The 17,843-nt window shown below is 50.6% G+C and overlaps 11 non-coding genes across 11 annotated transcripts; all 11 read left to right on the forward strand.

Moving 5' to 3' along the window:
* Positions 1-1,025: 1,025 nt before the first annotated feature.
* TRNAL-CAG (transfer RNA leucine (anticodon CAG)) lies at positions 1,026-1,108 on the forward strand. Its single transcript has one exon. It is a non-coding gene; the product is annotated as a tRNA-Leu (tRNA).
* A 1,020-nt stretch (positions 1,109-2,128) lies between these two features.
* TRNAL-CAG (transfer RNA leucine (anticodon CAG)) lies at positions 2,129-2,211 on the forward strand. Its single transcript has one exon. It is a non-coding gene; the product is annotated as a tRNA-Leu (tRNA).
* Positions 2,212-4,327: 2,116 nt separating this feature from the next.
* TRNAL-CAG (transfer RNA leucine (anticodon CAG)) lies at positions 4,328-4,410 on the forward strand. The gene has a single exon. It is a non-coding gene; the product is annotated as a tRNA-Leu (tRNA).
* Positions 4,411-5,980: 1,570 nt separating this feature from the next.
* TRNAL-CAG (transfer RNA leucine (anticodon CAG)) lies at positions 5,981-6,063 on the forward strand. Its single transcript has one exon. It is a non-coding gene; the product is annotated as a tRNA-Leu (tRNA).
* Positions 6,064-7,643: 1,580 nt separating this feature from the next.
* On the forward strand, positions 7,644-7,726 carry TRNAL-CAG (transfer RNA leucine (anticodon CAG)). The gene has a single exon. It is a non-coding gene; the product is annotated as a tRNA-Leu (tRNA).
* Positions 7,727-9,306: 1,580 nt separating this feature from the next.
* On the forward strand, positions 9,307-9,389 carry TRNAL-CAG (transfer RNA leucine (anticodon CAG)). The gene has a single exon. It is a non-coding gene; the product is annotated as a tRNA-Leu (tRNA).
* A 1,020-nt stretch (positions 9,390-10,409) lies between these two features.
* Positions 10,410-10,492, forward strand: TRNAL-CAG (transfer RNA leucine (anticodon CAG)). The gene has a single exon. It is a non-coding gene; the product is annotated as a tRNA-Leu (tRNA).
* A 1,566-nt stretch (positions 10,493-12,058) lies between these two features.
* TRNAL-CAG (transfer RNA leucine (anticodon CAG)) lies at positions 12,059-12,141 on the forward strand. The gene has a single exon. It is a non-coding gene; the product is annotated as a tRNA-Leu (tRNA).
* A 1,566-nt stretch (positions 12,142-13,707) lies between these two features.
* TRNAL-CAG (transfer RNA leucine (anticodon CAG)) lies at positions 13,708-13,790 on the forward strand. Its single transcript has one exon. It is a non-coding gene; the product is annotated as a tRNA-Leu (tRNA).
* Positions 13,791-15,356: 1,566 nt separating this feature from the next.
* Positions 15,357-15,439, forward strand: TRNAL-CAG (transfer RNA leucine (anticodon CAG)). Its single transcript has one exon. It is a non-coding gene; the product is annotated as a tRNA-Leu (tRNA).
* Positions 15,440-17,555: 2,116 nt separating this feature from the next.
* Positions 17,556-17,638, forward strand: TRNAL-CAG (transfer RNA leucine (anticodon CAG)). Its single transcript has one exon. It is a non-coding gene; the product is annotated as a tRNA-Leu (tRNA).
* The last annotated feature ends 205 nt before the right edge of the window (positions 17,639-17,843 follow it).

A 17,843-nucleotide genomic window follows, 5' to 3' on the forward strand; every position in this document is an offset into this window, starting at 1 on the left:
AGTCCTGTGCAGGAGTACAGGGAGATCAGGCCGGCCCATACACAGTCCTTTCAGCCTAAACAGGCTCCCCGGGACTAGTGCCCAACCTCTTGTGACCAAGAAGGCTCTAGCACACTGCCTGAACCTCCTGAAGGGTTGGACACAGTGCATGCTTTTATTTGCATAAACCAGCCCGCCTCCTGCCTTCCTATTTCCTGAGGTGTAGTTGCTTGTGTCTGTTAACAGGTGGCAGGCAGCACCGTTCTGCAGAAACATGAAAGACTCATGTGTGCTTGTGACAAGTAGCTGCTGTACATAGGGATTGAACCCTGCACGTCTGTGCCAGTAGTCGTTGTATGAGTGCTGCCCTGCCTGTGATTATTCTTTTGGGAGGAATTGGGAGACTTTAATGCAATAGGAGAGGATTTTAGGCGGGTGGTCTTTGAGACTTTCCAACATTGCCTCTAAGCCGCATCTGAGGGATGCAAATGGCAGAGTCAGGATGGCCGAGTGGTCTAAGGCGCTGCGTTCAGGTCGCAGTGGGTTCGAATCCCACCTCTGACATGTCTGTAACAGATTTTTTCTTTTCATTTGATTGTAACATTCCAGGCGTCCTATAACTGCTGGCCAAGGCTTTCTGGAACAGGGAGATGGAGTTGGAGCACGCACTGCAGGCCTCATGGTTGATTTCCAGTGCTTCCTGTATTTCCTCGCTTCTTTTTTGGGAAAGTGAACTCCAGTGAAAAACCATCTTTGGACTGGGCCGGCCTTGTGGACATGCAAACGGGCGCACCGCGACATTTTGCCTTTGGAAAAAATGCATAAAGAACCCAATGTGTTGTCCTTTTAACTGGGCCTAGTGGGAATGAAGTGACATTTTTAAAATGGATGGGGAGGGTGGTGGGTTAGGAGGGGTGGGTGGGATGCGCGAGAGTATATTCCTGGCAGACTGTGGAGACATTTTAGGAAATCCAAGAGGATTTAAGTGTGGTCAAAGACTTGCCAACATAGCCTCTAAGCCGATTCAGGCGAGCGCCTAAGGCAGAGTCAGGATGGCCGAGTGGTCTAAGGCGCTGCGTTCAGGTCGCAGTCTCCTCTGGAGGCGTGGGTTCGAATCCCACTTCTGACATGCCTGAAATGGGTTTTTACTTTTCATGTGATTGCATTCCACGCTTCCTATAACTGCCGGCCACGGATTTCTGGAACAGGGAGATGGAGTTGGAGCTTGCTCCACACACTCCCGTCCTCCAGCTAGGTCTGCAGTTGGTCCTGGAATGCTTGACTGCCCTTTTGGCAGGTGTACTACAGTGCTTAAATGAAAAACCGTCTTAGGACTGTGCTAGCTTTGTGGACTTGCAAATGGGCGCAGCGCGGCATTTTGTCTTTGGAAAAAATGCATAAAGAACCCAACGTCTTGTCCTTTTCACTGGGCCTAGTTGGAATGAAGTGACCTATTTGAAATGGGGGTCAGGTGGAAAGTTAGTGTGACATAGTGGGAGGCAGATGGAGGAGTGAGTGGGGGGAAGCGAGAGGTAAAAAGGCAGGCAGAGGAGTGAACACAGTTCTTCCTCCTCGCCCTCTGCCCAACCAACCACCTGTCTGCCCAAACGGCCCCGAACGGCCATTGTATATAGGCTTTGCTGGCAGAACTCTTTAGCCCTATCATTTAGAGTGAGTCCTGTGCAGGAGTACAGGGAGATCAGGCCGGCCCATACACAGTCCTTTCAGCCTAAACAGGCTCCCCGGGACTAGTGCCCAACCTCTTGTGACCAAGAAGGCTCTAGCACACTGCCTGAACCTCCTGAAGGGTTGGACACAGTGCATGCTTTTATTTGCATAAACCAGCCCGCCTCCTGCCTTCCTATTTCCTGAGGTGTAGTTGCTTGTGTCTGTTAACAGGTGGCAGGCAGCACCGTTCTGCAGAAACATGAAAGACTCATGTGTGCTTGTGACAAGTAGCTGCTGTACATAGGGATTGAACCCTGCACGTCTGTGCCAGTAGTCGTTGTATGAGTGCTGCCCTGCCTGTGATTATTCTTTTGGGAGGAATTGGGAGACTTTAATGCAATAGGAGAGGATTTTAGGCGGGTGGTCTTTGAGACTTTCCAACATTGCCTCTAAGCCGCATCTGAGGGGTGCAAATGGCAGAGTCAGGATGGCCGAGTGGTCTAAGGCGCTGCGTTCAGGTCGCAGTCTCCTCTGGAGGCGTGGGTTCGAATCCCACTTCTGACATGTCTGTAACAGAATTTTTCTTTTCATTTGATTGTAACATTCCAGGCGTCCTATAACTGCTGGCCAAGGCTTTCTGGAACAGGGAGATGGAGTTGGAGCACGCACTGCAGGCCTCATGGTTGATTTCCAGTGCTTCCTGTATTTCCTCGCTTCTTTTTTGGGAAAGTGAACTCCAGTGAAAAACCATCTTTGGACTGGGCCGGCCTTGTGGACATGCAAACGGGCGCACCGCGACATTTTGCCTTTGGAAAAAATGCATAAAGAACCCAATGTGTTGTCCTTTTAACTGGGCCTAGTGGGAATGAAGTGACATTTTTAAAATGGATGGGGAGGGTGGTGGGTTAGGAGGGGTGGGTGGGATGCGCAAGAGTATATTCCTGGCAGACTGTGGAGACATTTTAGGAAATCCAAGAGGATTTAAGTGTGGTCAAAGACTTGCCAACATAGCCTCTAAGCCGATTCAGGCAAGCGCCTAAGGCAGAGTCAGGATGGCCGAGTGATCTAAGGTGCTGCGTTCAGGTCTGGGTTCGAATCCCACTTCTGACATGCCTGAAACGGGTTTTTACTTTTCATGTGATTGCATTCCACGCTTCCTATAACTGCCGGCCTCGGACTTCTGGAAGAGGGAGATGGAGTTGGAGCTTGCTCCACACACTCCCGTCCTCCAGCTAGGTCTGCAGTTCGTCCTGGAATGCTTCACTGCCCTTTTGGCAGGTGTACTACAGTGCTTAAATGAAAAACCGTCTTAGGACTGTGCTAGCTTTGTGGACTTGCAAATGGGCGCAGCGCGGCATTTTGTCTTTGGAAAAAATGCATAAAGAACCCAACGTCTTGTCCTTTTCACTGGGCCTAGTTGGAATGAAGTGACCTATTTGAAATGGAGGTCAGGAGGAAAGTTAGTGTGACATAGTGGGAGGCAGATGGAGGAGTGAGTGGGGGGAAGCGAGAGGTAAAAAGGCAGGCAGAGGAGTGAACACAGTTCTTCCTCCTCGCCCTCTGCCCAACCAACCACCTGCCTGCCCAAACGGCCACGAACGGCCATTGTATATAGGCTTTGCTGGCAGAACTCTCTAGCCCTGTCATTTAGAGTGAGTCCTGTGCAGGAGTACAGGGAGATCAGGCCGGCCCATACACAGTCCTTTCAGCCTAAACAGGCTCCCCGGGACTAGTGCCCAACCTCTTGTGACCAAGAAGGCTCTAGCACACTGCCTGAACCTCCTGAAGGGTTGGACACAGTGCATGCTTTTATTTGCATAAACCAGCCCGCCTCCTGCCTTCCTATTTCCTGAGGTGTAGTTGCTTGTGTCTGTTAACAGGTGGCAGGCAGCACCGTTCTGCAGAAACATGAAAGACTCATGTGTGCTTGTGACAAGTAGCTGCTGTACATAGGGATTGAACCCTGCACGTCTGTGCCAGTAGTCGTTGTATGAGTGCTGCCCTGCCTGTGATTATTCTTTTGGGAGGAATTGGGAGACTTTAATGCAATAGGAGAGGATTTTAGGCGGGTGGTCTTTGAGACTTTCCAACATTGCCTCTAAGCCGCATCTGAGGGATGCAAATGGCAGAGTCAGGATGGCCGAGTGGTCTAAGGCGCTGCGTTCAGGTCGCAGTGGGTTCGAATCCCACCTCTGACATGTCTGTAACAGATTTTTTCTTTTCATTTGATTGTAACATTCCAGGCGTCCTATAACTGCTGGCCAAGGCTTTCTGGAACAGGGAGATGGAGTTGGAGCACGCACTGCAGGCCTCATGGTTGATTTCCAGTGCTTCCTGTATTTCCTCGCTTCTTTTTTGGGAAAGTGAACTCCAGTGAAAAACCATCTTTGGACTGGGCCGGCCTTGTGGACATGCAAACGGGCGCACCGCGACATTTTGCCTTTGGAAAAAATGCATAAAGAACCCAATGTGTTGTCCTTTTAACTGGGCCTAGTGGGAATGAAGTGACATTTTTAAAATGGATGGGGAGGGTGGTGGGTTAGGAGGGGTGGGTGGGATGCGCGAGAGTATATTCCTGGCAGACTGTGGAGACATTTTAGGAAATCCAAGAGGATTTAAGTGTGGTCAAAGACTTGCCAACATAGCCTCTAAGCCGATTCAGGCGAGCGCCTAAGGCAGAGTCAGGATGGCCGAGTGGTCTAAGGCGCTGCGTTCAGGTCGCAGTCTCCTCTGGAGGTGTGGGTTCGAATCCCACTTCTGACATGCCTGAAATGGGTTTTTACTTTTCATGTGATTGCATTCCACGCTTCCTATAACTGCCGGCCACGGATTTCTGGAACAGGGAGATGGAGTTGGAGCTTGCTCCACACACTCCCGTCCTCCAGCTAGGTCTGCAGTTGGTCCTGGAATGCTTGACTGCCCTTTTGGCAGGTGTACTACAGTGCTTAAATGAAAAACCGTCTTAGGACTGTGCTAGCTTTGTGGACTTGCAAATGGGCGCAGCGCGGCATTTTGTCTTTGGAAAAAATGCATAAAGAACCCAACGTCTTGTCCTTTTCACTGGGCCTAGTTGGAATGAAGTGACCTATTTGAAATGGGGGTCAGGTGGAAAGTTAGTGTGACATAGTGGGAGGCAGATGGAGGAGTGAGTGGGGGGAAGCGAGAGGTAAAAAGGCAGGCAGAGGAGTGAACACAGTTCTTCCTCCTCGCCCTCTGCCCAACCAACCACCTGCCTGCCCAAACGGCCACGAACGGCCATTGTATATAGGCTTTGCTGGCAGAACTCTCTAGCCCTGTCATTTAGAGTGAGTCCTGTGCAGGAGTACAGGGAGATCAGGCCGGCCCATACACAGTCCTTTCAGCCTAAACAGGCTCCCCGGGACTAGTGCCCAACCTCTTGTGACCAAGAAGGCTCTAGCACACTGCCTGAACCTCCTGAAGGGTTGGACACAGTGCATGCTTTTATTTGCATAAACCAGCCCGCCTCCTGCCTTCCTATTTCCTGAGGTGTAGTTGCTTGTGTCTGTTAACAGGTGGCAGGCAGCACCGTTCTGCAGAAACATGAAAGACTCATGTGTGCTTGTGACAAGTAGCTGCTGTACATAGGGATTGAACCCTGCACGTCTGTGCCAGTAGTCGTTGTATGAGTGCTGCCCTGCCTGTGATTATTCTTTTGGGAGGAATTGGGAGACTTTAATGCAATAGGAGAGGATTTTAGGCGGGTGGTTTTTGAGACTTTCCAACATTGCCTCTAAGCCGCATCTGAGGGATGCAAATGGCAGAGTCAGGATGGCCGAGTGGTCTAAGGCGCTGCGTTCAGGTCGCAGTGGGTTCGAATCCCACCTCTGACATGTCTGTAACAGATTTTTTCTTTTCATTTGATTGTAACATTCCAGGCGTCCTATAACTGCTGGCCAAGGCTTTCTGGAACAGGGAGATGGAGTTGGAGCACGCACTGCAGGCCTCATGGTTGATTTCCAGTGCTTCCTGTATTTCCTCGCTTCTTTTTTGGGAAAGTGAACTCCAGTGAAAAACCATCTTTGGACTGGGCCGGCCTTGTGGACATGCAAACGGGCGCACCGCGACATTTTGCCTTTGGAAAAAATGCATAAAGAACCCAATGTGTTGTCCTTTTAACTGGGCCTAGTGGGAATGAAGTGACATTTTTAAAATGGATGGGGAGGGTGGTGGGTTAGGAGGGGTGGGTGGGATGCGCGAGAGTATATTCCTGGCAGACTGTGGAGACATTTTAGGAAATCCAAGAGGATTTAAGTGTGGTCAAAGACTTGCCAACATAGCCTCTAAGCCGATTCAGGCGAGCGCCTAAGGCAGAGTCAGGATGGCCGAGTGGTCTAAGGCGCTGCGTTCAGGTCGCAGTCTCCTCTGGAGGCGTGGGTTCGAATCCCACTTCTGACATGCCTGAAATGGGTTTTTACTTTTCATGTGATTGCATTCCACGCTTCCTATAACTGCCGGCCACGGATTTCTGGAACAGGGAGATGGAGTTGGAGCTTGCTCCACACACTCCCGTCCTCCAGCTAGGTCTGCAGTTGGTCCTGGAATGCTTGACTGCCCTTTTGGCAGGTGTACTACAGTGCTTAAATGAAAAACCGTCTTAGGACTGTGCTAGCTTTGTGGACTTGCAAATGGGCGCAGCGCGGCATTTTGTCTTTGGAAAAAATGCATAAAGAACCCAACGTCTTGTCCTTTTCACTGGGCCTAGTTGGAATGAAGTGACCTATTTGAAATGGGGGTCAGGTGGAAAGTTAGTGTGACATAGTGGGAGGCAGATGGAGGAGTGAGTGGGGGGAAGCGAGAGGTAAAAAGGCAGGCAGAGGAGTGAACACAGTTCTTCCTCCTCGCCCTCTGCCCAACCAACCACCTGCCTGCCCAAACGGCCCCGAACGGCCACGAACGGCCATTGTATATAGGCTTTGCTGGCAGAACTCTTTAGCCCTGTAATTTAGAGTGAGTCCTGTGCAGGAGTACAGGGAGATCAGGCCGGCCCATACACAGTCCTTTCAGCCTAAACAGGCTCCCCGGCACTAGTGCCCAACCTCTTGTGACCAAGAAGGCTCTAGCACACTGCCTGAACCTCCTGAAGGGTTGGACACAGTGCATGCTTTTATTTGCATAAACCAGCCCGCCTCCTGCCTTCCTATTTCCTGAGGTGTAGTTGCTTGTGTCTGTTAACAGGTGGCAGGCAGCACCGTTCTGCAGAAACATGAAAGACTCATGTGTGCTTGTGACAAGTAGCTGCTGTACATAGGGATTGAACCCTGCACGTCTGTGCCAGTAGTCGTTGTATGAGTGCTGCCCTGCCTGTGATTATTCTTTTGGGAGGAATTGGGAGACTTTAATGCAATAGGAGAGGATTTTAGGCGGGTGGTCTTTGAGACTTTCCAACATTGCCTCTAAGCCGCATCTGAGGGGTGCAAATGGCAGAGTCAGGATGGCCGAGTGGTCTAAGGCGCTGCGTTCAGGTCGCAGTGGGTTCGAATCCCACCTCTGACATGTCTGTAACAGATTTTTTCTTTTCATTTGATTGTAACATTCCAGGCGTCCTATAACTGCTGGCCAAGGCTTTCTGGAACAGGGAGATGGAGTTGGAGCACGCACTGCAGGCCTCATGGTTGATTTCCAGTGCTTCCTGTATTTCCTCGCTTCTTTTTTGGGAAAGTGAACTCCAGTGAAAAACCATCTTTGGACTGGGCCGGCCTTGTGGACATGCAAACGGGCGCACCGCGACATTTTGCCTTTGGAAAAAATGCATAAAGAACCCAATGTGTTGTCCTTTTAACTGGGCCTAGTGGGAATGAAGTGACATTTTTAAAATGGATGGGGAGGGTGGTGGGTTAGGAGGGGTGGGTGGGATGCGCGAGAGTATATTCCTGGCAGACTGTGGAGACATTTTAGGAAATCCAAGAGGATTTAAGTGTGGTCAAAGACTTGCCAACATAGCCTCTAAGCCGATTCAGGCGAGCGCCTAAGGCAGAGTCAGGATGGCCGAGTGGTCTAAGGCGCTGCGTTCAGGTCGCAGTCTCCTCTGGAGGCGTGGGTTCGAATCCCACTTCTGACATGCCTGAAATGGGTTTTTACTTTTCATGTGATTGCATTCCACGCTTCCTATAACTGCCGGCCACGGATTTCTGGAACAGGGAGATGGAGTTGGAGCTTGCTCCACACACTCCCGTCCTCCAGCTAGGTCTGCAGTTGGTCCTGGAATGCTTGACTGCCCTTTTGGCAGGTGTACTACAGTGCTTAAATGAAAAACCGTCTTAGGACTGTGCTAGCTTTGTGGACTTGCAAATGGGCGCAGCGCGGCATTTTGTCTTTGGAAAAAATGCATAAAGAACCCAACGTCTTGTCCTTTTCACTGGGCCTAGTTGGAATGAAGTGACCTATTTGAAATGGGGGTCAGGTGGAAAGTTAGTGTGACATAGTGGGAGGCAGATGGAGGAGTGAGTGGGGGGAAGCGAGAGGTAAAAAGGCAGGCAGAGGAGTGAACACAGTTCTTCCTCCTCGCCCTCTGCCCAACCAACCACCTGCCTGCCCAAACGGCCCCGAACGGCCACGAACGGCCATTGTATATAGGCTTTGCTGGCAGAACTCTTTAGCCCTGTAATTTAGAGTGAGTCCTGTGCAGGAGTACAGGGAGATCAGGCCGGCCCATACACAGTCCTTTCAGCCTAAACAGGCTCCCCGGCACTAGTGCCCAACCTCTTGTGACCAAGAAGGCTCTAGCACACTGCCTGAACCTCCTGAAGGGTTGGACACAGTGCATGCTTTTATTTGCATAAACCAGCCCGCCTCCTGCCTTCCTATTTCCTGAGGTGTAGTTGCTCGTGTCTGTTAACAGGTGGCAGGCAGCACCGTTCTGCAGAAACATGAAAGACTCATGTGTGCTTGTGACAAGTAGCTGCTGTACATAGGGATTGAACCCTGCACGTCTGTGCCAGTAGTCGTTGTATGAGTGCTGCCCTGCCTGTGATTATTCTTTTGGGAGGAATTTGGAGACTTTAATGCAATAGGAGAGGATTTTAGGCGGGTGGTCTTTGAGACTTTCCAACATTGCCTCTAAGCCGCATCTGAGGGGTGCAAACGGCAGAGTCAGGATGGCCGAGTGGTCTAAGGCGCTGCGTTCAGGTCGCAGTGGGTTCGAATCCCACCTCTGACATGTCTGTAACAGATTTTTTCTTTTCATTTGATTGTAACATTCCAGGCGTCCTATAACTGCTGGCCAAGGCTTTCTGGAACAGGGAGATGGAGTTGGAGCACGCACTGCAGGCCTCATGGTTGATTTCCAGTGCTTCCTGTATTTCCTCGCTTCTTTTTTGGGAAAGTGAACTCCAGTGAAAAACCATCTTTGGACTGGGCCGGCCTTGTGGACATGCAAACGGGCGCACCGCGACATTTTGCCTTTGGAAAAAATGCATAAAGAACCCAATGTGTTGTCCTTTTAACTGGGCCTAGTGGGAATGAAGTGACATTTTTAAAATGGATGGGGAGGGTGGTGGGTTAGGAGGGGTGGGTGGGATGCGCGAGAGTATATTCCTGGCAGACTGTGGAGACATTTTAGGAAATCCAAGAGGATTTAAGTGTGGTCAAAGACTTGCCAACATAGCCTCTAAGCCGATTCAGGCGAGCGCCTAAGGCAGAGTCAGGATGGCCGAGTGGTCTAAGGCGCTGCGTTCAGGTCGCAGTCTCCTCTGGAGGCGTGGGTTCGAATCCCACTTCTGACATGCCTGAAATGGGTTTTTACTTTTCATGTGATTGCATTCCACGCTTCCTATAACTGCCGGCCACGGATTTCTGGAACAGGGAGATGGAGTTGGAGCTTGCTCCACACACTCCCGTCCTCCAGCTAGGTCTGCAGTTGGTCCTGGAATGCTTGACTGCCCTTTTGGCAGGTGTACTACAGTGCTTAAATGAAAAACCGTCTTAGGACTGTGCTAGCTTTGTGGACTTGCAAATGGGCGCAGCGCGGCATTTTGTCTTTGGAAAAAATGCATAAAGAACCCAACGTCTTGTCCTTTTCACTGGGCCTAGTTGGAATGAAGTGACCTATTTGAAATGGGGGTCAGGTGGAAAGTTAGTGTGACATAGTGGGAGGCAGATGGAGGAGTGAGTGGGGGGAAGCGAGAGGTAAAAAGGCAGGCAGAGGAGTGAACACAGTTCTTCCTCCTCGCCCTCTGCCCAACCAACCACCTGTCTGCCCAAACGGCCCCGAACGGCCATTGTATATAGGCTTTGCTGGCAGAACTCTTTAGCCCTATCATTTAGAGTGAGTCCTGTGCAGGAGTACAGGGAGATCAGGCCGGCCCATACACAGTCCTTTCAGCCTAAACAGGCTCCCCGGGACTAGTGCCCAACCTCTTGTGACCAAGAAGGCTCTAGCACACTGCCTGAACCTCCTGAAGGGTTGGACACAGTGCATGCTTTTATTTGCATAAACCAGCCCGCCTCCTGCCTTCCTATTTCCTGAGGTGTAGTTGCTTGTGTCTGTTAACAGGTGGCAGGCAGCACCGTTCTGCAGAAACATGAAAGACTCATGTGTGCTTGTGACAAGTAGCTGCTGTACATAGGGATTGAACCCTGCACGTCTGTGCCAGTAGTCGTTGTATGAGTGCTGCCCTGCCTGTGATTATTCTTTTGGGAGGAATTGGGAGACTTTAATGCAATAGGAGAGGATTTTAGGCGGGTGGTCTTTGAGACTTTCCAACATTGCCTCTAAGCCGCATCTGAGGGGTGCAAATGGCAGAGTCAGGATGGCCGAGTGGTCTAAGGCGCTGCGTTCAGGTCGCAGTCTCCTCTGGAGGCGTGGGTTCGAATCCCACTTCTGACATGTCTGTAACAGAATTTTTCTTTTCATTTGATTGTAACATTCCAGGCGTCCTATAACTGCTGGCCAAGGCTTTCTGGAACAGGGAGATGGAGTTGGAGCACGCACTGCAGGCCTCATGGTTGATTTCCAGTGCTTCCTGTATTTCCTCGCTTCTTTTTTGGGAAAGTGAACTCCAGTGAAAAACCATCTTTGGACTGGGCCGGCCTTGTGGACATGCAAACGGGCGCACCGCGACATTTTGCCTTTGGAAAAAATGCATAAAGAACCCAATGTGTTGTCCTTTTAACTGGGCCTAGTGGGAATGAAGTGACATTTTTAAAATGGATGGGGAGGGTGGTGGGTTAGGAGGGGTGGGTGGGATGCGCAAGAGTATATTCCTGGCAGACTGTGGAGACATTTTAGGAAATCCAAGAGGATTTAAGTGTGGTCAAAGACTTGCCAACATAGCCTCTAAGCCGATTCAGGCAAGCGCCTAAGGCAGAGTCAGGATGGCCGAGTGATCTAAGGTGCTGCGTTCAGGTCTGGGTTCGAATCCCACTTCTGACATGCCTGAAACAGGTTTTTACTTTTCATGTGATTGCATTCCACGCTTCCTATAACTGCCGGCCTCGGACTTCTGGAACAGGGAGATGGAGTTGGAGCTTGCTCCACACACTCCCGTCCTCCAGCTAGGTCTGCAGTTCGTCCTGGAATGCTTCACTGCCCTTTTGGCAGGTGTACTACAGTGCTTAAATGAAAAACCGTCTTAGGACTGTGCTAGCTTTGTGGACTTGCAAATGGGCGCAGCGCGGCATTTTGTCTTTGGAAAAAATGCATAAAGAACCCAACGTCTTGTCCTTTTCACTGGGCCTAGTTGGAATGAAGTGACCTATTTGAAATGGAGGTCAGGAGGAAAGTTAGTGTGACATAGTGGGAGGCAGATGGAGGAGTGAGTGGGGGGAAGCGAGAGGTAAAAAGGCAGGCAGAGGAGTGAACACAGTTCTTCCTCCTTGCCCTCTGCCCAACCAACCACCTGCCTGCCCAAACGGCCACGAACGGCCATTGTATATAGGCTTTGCTGGCAGAACTCTTTAGCCCTGTCATTTAGAGTGAGTCCTGTGCAGGAGTACAGGGAGATCAGGCCGGCCCATACACAGTCCTTTCAGCCTAAACAGGCTCCCCGGGACTAGTGCCCAACCTCTTGTGACCAAGAAGGCTCTAGCACACTGCCTGAACCTCCTGAAGGGTTGGACACAGTGCATGCTTTTATTTGCATAAACCAGCCCGCCTCCTGCCTTCCTATTTCCTGAGGTGTAGTTGCTTGTGTCTGTTAACAGGTGGCAGGCAGCACCGTTCTGCAGAAACATGAAAGACTCATGTGTGCTTGTGACAAGTAGCTGCTGTACATAGGGATTGAACCCTGCACGTCTGTGCCAGTAGTCATTGTATGAGTGCTGCCCTGCCTGTGATTATTCTTTTGGGAGGAATTGGGAGACTTTAATGCAATAGGAGAGGATTTTAGGCGGGTGGTCTTTGAGACTTTCCAACATTGCCTCTAAGCCGCATCTGAGGGGTGCAAATGGCAGAGTCAGGATGGCCGAGTGGTCTAAGACGCTGCGTTCAGGTCGCAGTCTCCTCTGGAGGCGTGGGTTCGAATCCCACTTCTGACATGTCTGTAACAGAATTTTTCTTTTCATTTGATTGTAACATTCCAGGCGTCCTATAACTGCTGGCCAAGGCTTTCTGGAACAGGGAGATGGAGTTGGAGCACGCACTGCAGGCCTCATGGTTGATTTCCAGTGCTTCCTGTATTTCCTCGCTTCTTTTTTGGGAAAGTGAACTCCAGTGAAAAACCATCTTTGGACTGGGCCGGCCTTGTGGACATGCAAACGGGCGCACCGCGACATTTTGCCTTTGGAAAAAATGCATAAAGAACCCAATGTGTTGTCCTTTTAACTGTGCCTAGTGGGAATGAAGTGACATTTTTAAAATGGATGGGGAGGGTGGTGGGTTAGGAGGGGTGGGTGGGATGCGCGAGAGTATATTCCTGGAAGACTGTGGAGACATTTTAGGAAATCCAAGAGGATTTAAGTGTGGTCAAAGACTTGCCAACATAGCCTCTAAGCCGATTCAGGCAAGCGCCTAAGGCAGAGTCAGGATGGCCGAGTGGTCTAAGGTGCTGCGTTCAGGTCTGGGTTCGAATCCCACTTCTGACATGCCTGAAACGGGTTTTTACTTTTCATGTGATTGCATTCCACGCTTCCTATAACTGCCGGCCACAGACTTCTGGAACAGGGAGATGGAGTTGGAGCTTGCTCCACACACTCCCGTCCTCCAGCTAGGTCTGCAGTTCGTCCTGGAATGCTTCACTGCCCTTTTGGCAGGTGTACTACAGTGCTTAAATGAAAAACCGTCTTAGGACTGTGCTAGCTTTGTGGACTTGCAAATGGGCGCAGCGCGGCATTTTGTCTTTGGAAAAAATGCATAAAGAACCCAACGTCTTGTCCTTTTCACTGGGCCTAGTTGGAATGAAGTGACCTATTTGAAATGGGGGTCAGGTGGAAAGTTAGTGTGACATAGTGGGAGGCAGATGGAGGAGTGAGTGGGGGGAAGCGAGAGGTAAAAAGGCAGGCAGAGGAGTGAACACAGTTCTTCCTCCTCGCCCTCTGCCCAACCAACCACCTGCCTGCCCAAACGGCCACGAACGGCCATTGTATATAGGCTTTGCTGGCAGAACTCTTTAGCCCTGTCATTTAGAGTGAGTCCTGTGCAGGAGTACAGGGAGATCAGGCCGGCCCATACACAGTCCTTTCAGCCTAAACAGGCTCCCCGGGACTAGTGCCCAACCTCTTGTGACCAAGAAGGCTCTAGCACACTGCCTGAACCTCCTGAAGGGTTGGACACAGTGCATGCTTTTATTTGCATAAACCAGCCCGCCTCCTGCCTTCCTATTTCCTGAGGTGTAGTTGCTTGTGTCTGTTAACAGGTGGCAGGCAGCACCGTTCTGCAGAAACATGAAAGACTCATGTGTGCTTGTGACAAGTAGCTGCTGTACATAGGGATTGAACCCTGCACGTCTGTGCCAGTAGTCGTTGTATGAGTGCTGCCCTGCCTGTGATTATTCTTTTGGGAGGAATTGGGAGACTTTAATGCAATAGGAGAGGATTTTAGGCGGGTGGTCTTTGAGACTTTCCAACATTGCCTCTAAGCCGCATCTGAGGGGTGCAAATGGCAGAGTCAGGATGGCCGAGTGGTCTAAGGCGCTGCGTTCAGGTCGCAGTCTCCTCTGGAAGCGTGGGTTCGAATCCCACTTCTGACATGTCTGTAACAGAATTTTTCTTTTCATTTGATTGTAACATTCCAGGCGTCCTATAACTGCTGGCCAAGGCTTTCTGGAACAGGGAGATGGAGTTGGAGCACGCACTGCAGGCCTCATGGTTGATTTCCAGTGCTTCCTGTATTTCCTCGCTTCTTTTTTGGGAAAGTGAACTCCAGTGAAAAACCATCTTTGGACTGGGCCGGCCTTGTGGACATGCAAACGGGCGCACCGCGACATTTTGCCTTTGGAAAAAATGCATAAAGAACCCAATGTGTTGTCCTTTTAACTGGGCCTAGTGGGAATGAAGTGACATTTTTAAAATGGATGGGGAGGGTGGTGGGTTAGGAGGGGTGGGTGGGATGCGCGAGAGTATATTCCTGGCAGACTGTGGAGACATTTTAGGAAATCCAAGAGGATTTAAGTGTGGTCAAAGACTTGCCAACATAGCCTCTAAGCCGATTCAGGCGAGCGCCTAAGGCAGAGTCAGGATGGCCGAGTGGTCTAAGGTGCTGCGTTCAGGTCTGGGTTCGAATCCCACTTCTGACATGCCTGAAACGGGTTTTTACTTTTCATGTGATTGCATTCCACGCTTCCTATAACTGCCGGCCACGGACTTCTGGAACAGGGAGATGGAGTTGGAGCTTGCTCCACACACTCCCGTCCTCCAGCTAGGTCTGCAGTTCGTCCTGGAATGCTTCACTGCCCTTTTGGCAGGTGTACTACAGTGCTTAAATGAAAAACCGTCTTAGGACTGTGCTAGCTTTGTGGACTTGCAAATGGGCGCAGCGCAGCATTTTGTCTTTGGAAAAAATGCATAAAGAACCCAACGTCTTGTCCTTTTCACTGGGCCTAGTTGGAATGAAGTGACCTATTTGAAATGGAGGTCAGGAGGAAAGTTAGTGTGACATAGTGGGAGGCAGATGGAGGAGTGAGTGGGGGGAAGCGAGAGGTAAAAAGGCAGGCAGAGGAGTGAACACAGTTCTTCCTCCTCGCCCTCTGCCCAACCAACCACCTGTCTGCCCAAACGGCCCCGAACGGCCATTGTATATAGGCTTTGCTGGCAGAACTCTTTAGCCCTATCATTTAGAGTGAGTCCTGTGCAGGAGTACAGGGAGATCAGGCCGGCCCATACACAGTCCTTTCAGCCTAAACAGGCTCCCCGGGACTAGTGCCCAACCTCTTGTGACCAAGAAGGCTCTAGCACACTGCCTGAACCTCCTGAAGGGTTGGACACAGTGCATGCTTTTATTTGCATAAACCAGCCCGCCTCCTGCCTTCCTATTTCCTGAGGTGTAGTTGCTTGTGTCTGTTAACAGGTGGCAGGCAGCACCGTTCTGCAGAAACATGAAAGACTCATGTGTGCTTGTGACAAGTAGCTGCTGTACATAGGGATTGAACCCTGCACGTCTGTGCCAGTAGTCGTTGTATGAGTGCTGCCCTGCCTGTGATTATTCTTTTGGGAGGAATTGGGAGACTTTAATGCAATAGGAAAGGATTTTAGGCGGGTGGTCTTTGAGACTTTCCAACATTGCCTCTAAGCCGCATCTGAGGGGTGCAAATGGCAGAGTCAGGATGGCCGAGTGGTCTAAGGCGCTGCGTTCAGGTCGCAGTCTCCTCTGGAGGCGTGGGTTCGAATCCCACTTCTGACATGTCTGTAACAGAATTTTTCTTTTCATTTGATTGTAACATTCCAGGCGTCCTATAACTGCTGGCCAAGGCTTTCTGGAACAGGGAGATGGAGTTGGAGCACGCACTGCAGGCCTCATGGTTGATTTCCAGTGCTTCCTGTATTTCCTCGCTTCTTTTTTGGGAAAGTGAACTCCAGTGAAAAACCATCTTTGGACTGGGCCGGCCTTGTGGACATGCAAACGGGCGCACCGCGACATTTTGCCTTTGGAAAAAATGCATAAAGAACCCAATGTGTTGTCCTTTTAACTGGGCCTAGTGGGAATGAAGTGACATTTTTAAAATGGATGGGGAGGGTGGTGGGTTAGGAGGGGTGGGTGGGATGCGCAAGAGTATATTCCTGGCAGACTGTGGAGACATTTTAGGAAATCCAAGAGGATTTAAGTGTGGTCAAAGACTTGCCAACATAGCCTCTAAGCCGATTCAGGCAAGCGCCTAAGGCAGAGTCAGGATGGCCGAGTGATCTAAGGTGCTGCGTTCAGGTCTGGGTTCGAATCCCACTTCTGACATGCCTGAAACGGGTTTTTACTTTTCATGTGATTGCATTCCACGCTTCCTATAACTGCCGGCCTCGGACTTCTGGAAGAGGGAGATGGAGTTGGAGCTTGCTCCACACACTCCCGTCCTCCAGCTAGGTCTGCAGTTCGTCCTGGAATGCTTCACTGCCCTTTTGGCAGGTGTACTACAGTGCTTAAATGAAAAACCGTCTTAGGACTGTGCTAGCTTTGTGGACTTGCAAATGGGCGCAGCGCGGCATTTTGTCTTTGGAAAAAATGCATAAAGAACCCAACGTCTTGTCCTTTTCACTGGGCCTAGTTGGAATGAAGTGACCTATTTGAAATGGAGGTCAGGAGGAAAGTTAGTGTGACATAGTGGGAGGCAGATGGAGGAGTGAGTGGGGGGAAGCGAGAGGTAAAAAGGCAGGCAGAGGAGTGAACACAGTTCTTCCTCCTCGCCCTCTGCCCAACCAACCACCTGCCTGCCCAAACGGCCACGAACGGCCATTGTATATAGGCTTTGCTGGCAGAACTCTCTAGCCCTGTCATTTAGAGAGAGTCCTGTGCAGGAGTACAGGGAGATCAGGCCGGCCCATACACAGTCCTTTCAGCCTAAACAGGCTCCCCGGGACTAGTGCCCAACCTCTTGTGACCAAGAAGGCTCTAGCACACTGCCTGAACCTCCTGAAGGGTTGGACACAGTGCATGCTTTTATTTGCATAAACCAGCCCGCCTCCTGCCTTCCTATTTCCTGAGGTGTAGTTGCTTGTGTCTGTTAACAGGTGGCAGGCAGCACCGTTCTGCAGAAACATGAAAGACTCATGTGTGCTTGTGACAAGTAGCTGCTGTACATAGGGATTGAACCCTGCACGTCTGTGCCAGTAGTCGTTGTATGAGTGCTGCCCTGCCTGTGATTATTCTTTTGGGAGGAATTGGGAGACTTTAATGCAATAGGAGAGGATTTTAGGCGGGTGGTCTTTGAGACTTTCCAACATTGCCTCTAAGCCGCATCTGAGGGATGCAAATGGCAGAGTCAGGATGGCCGAGTGGTCTAAGGCGCTGCGTTCAGGTCGCAGTGGGTTCGAATCCCACCTCTGACATGTCTGTAACAGATTTTTTCTTTTCATTTGATTGTAACATTCCAGGCGTCCTATAACTGCTGGCCAAGGCTTTCTGGAACAGGGAGATGGAGTTGGAGCACGCACTGCAGGCCTCATGGTTGATTTCCAGTGCTTCCTGTATTTCCTCGCTTCTTTTTTGGGAAAGTGAACTCCAGTGAAAAACCATCTTTGGACTGGGCCGGCCTTGTGGACATGCAAACGGGCGCACCGCGACATTTTGCCTTTGGAAAAAATGCATAAAGAACCCAATGTGTTGTCCTTTTAACTGGGCCTAGTGGGAATGAAGTGACATTTTTAAAATGGATGGGGAGGGTGGTGGGTTAGGAGGGGTGGGTGGGATGCGCGAGAGTATATTCCTGGCAGACTGTGGAGACATTTTAGGAAATCCAAGAGGATTTAAGTGTGGTCAAAGACTTGCCAACATAGCCTCTAAGCCGATTCAGGCGAGCGCCTAAGGCAGAGTCAGGATGGCCGAGTGGTCTAAGGCGCTGCGTTCAGGTCGCAGTCTCCTCTGGAGGCGTGGGTTCGAATCCCACTTCTGACATGCCTGAAATGGGTTTTTACTTTTCATGTGATTGCATTCCACGCTTCCTATAACTGCCGGCCACGGATTTCTGGAACAGGGAGATGGAGTTGGAGCTTGCTCCACACACTCCCGTCCTCCAGCTAGGTCTGCAGTTGGTCCTGGAATGCTTGACTGCCCTTTTGGCAGGTGTACTACAGTGCTTAAATGAAAAACCGTCTTAGGA

This window comes from Ambystoma mexicanum, chromosome 11 (assembly GCF_040938575.1).
Source record: "Ambystoma mexicanum isolate Mex_15411 chromosome 11, UKY_AmexF1_1, whole genome shotgun sequence".
Taxonomy (NCBI): domain Eukaryota; kingdom Metazoa; phylum Chordata; class Amphibia; order Caudata; family Ambystomatidae; genus Ambystoma; species Ambystoma mexicanum.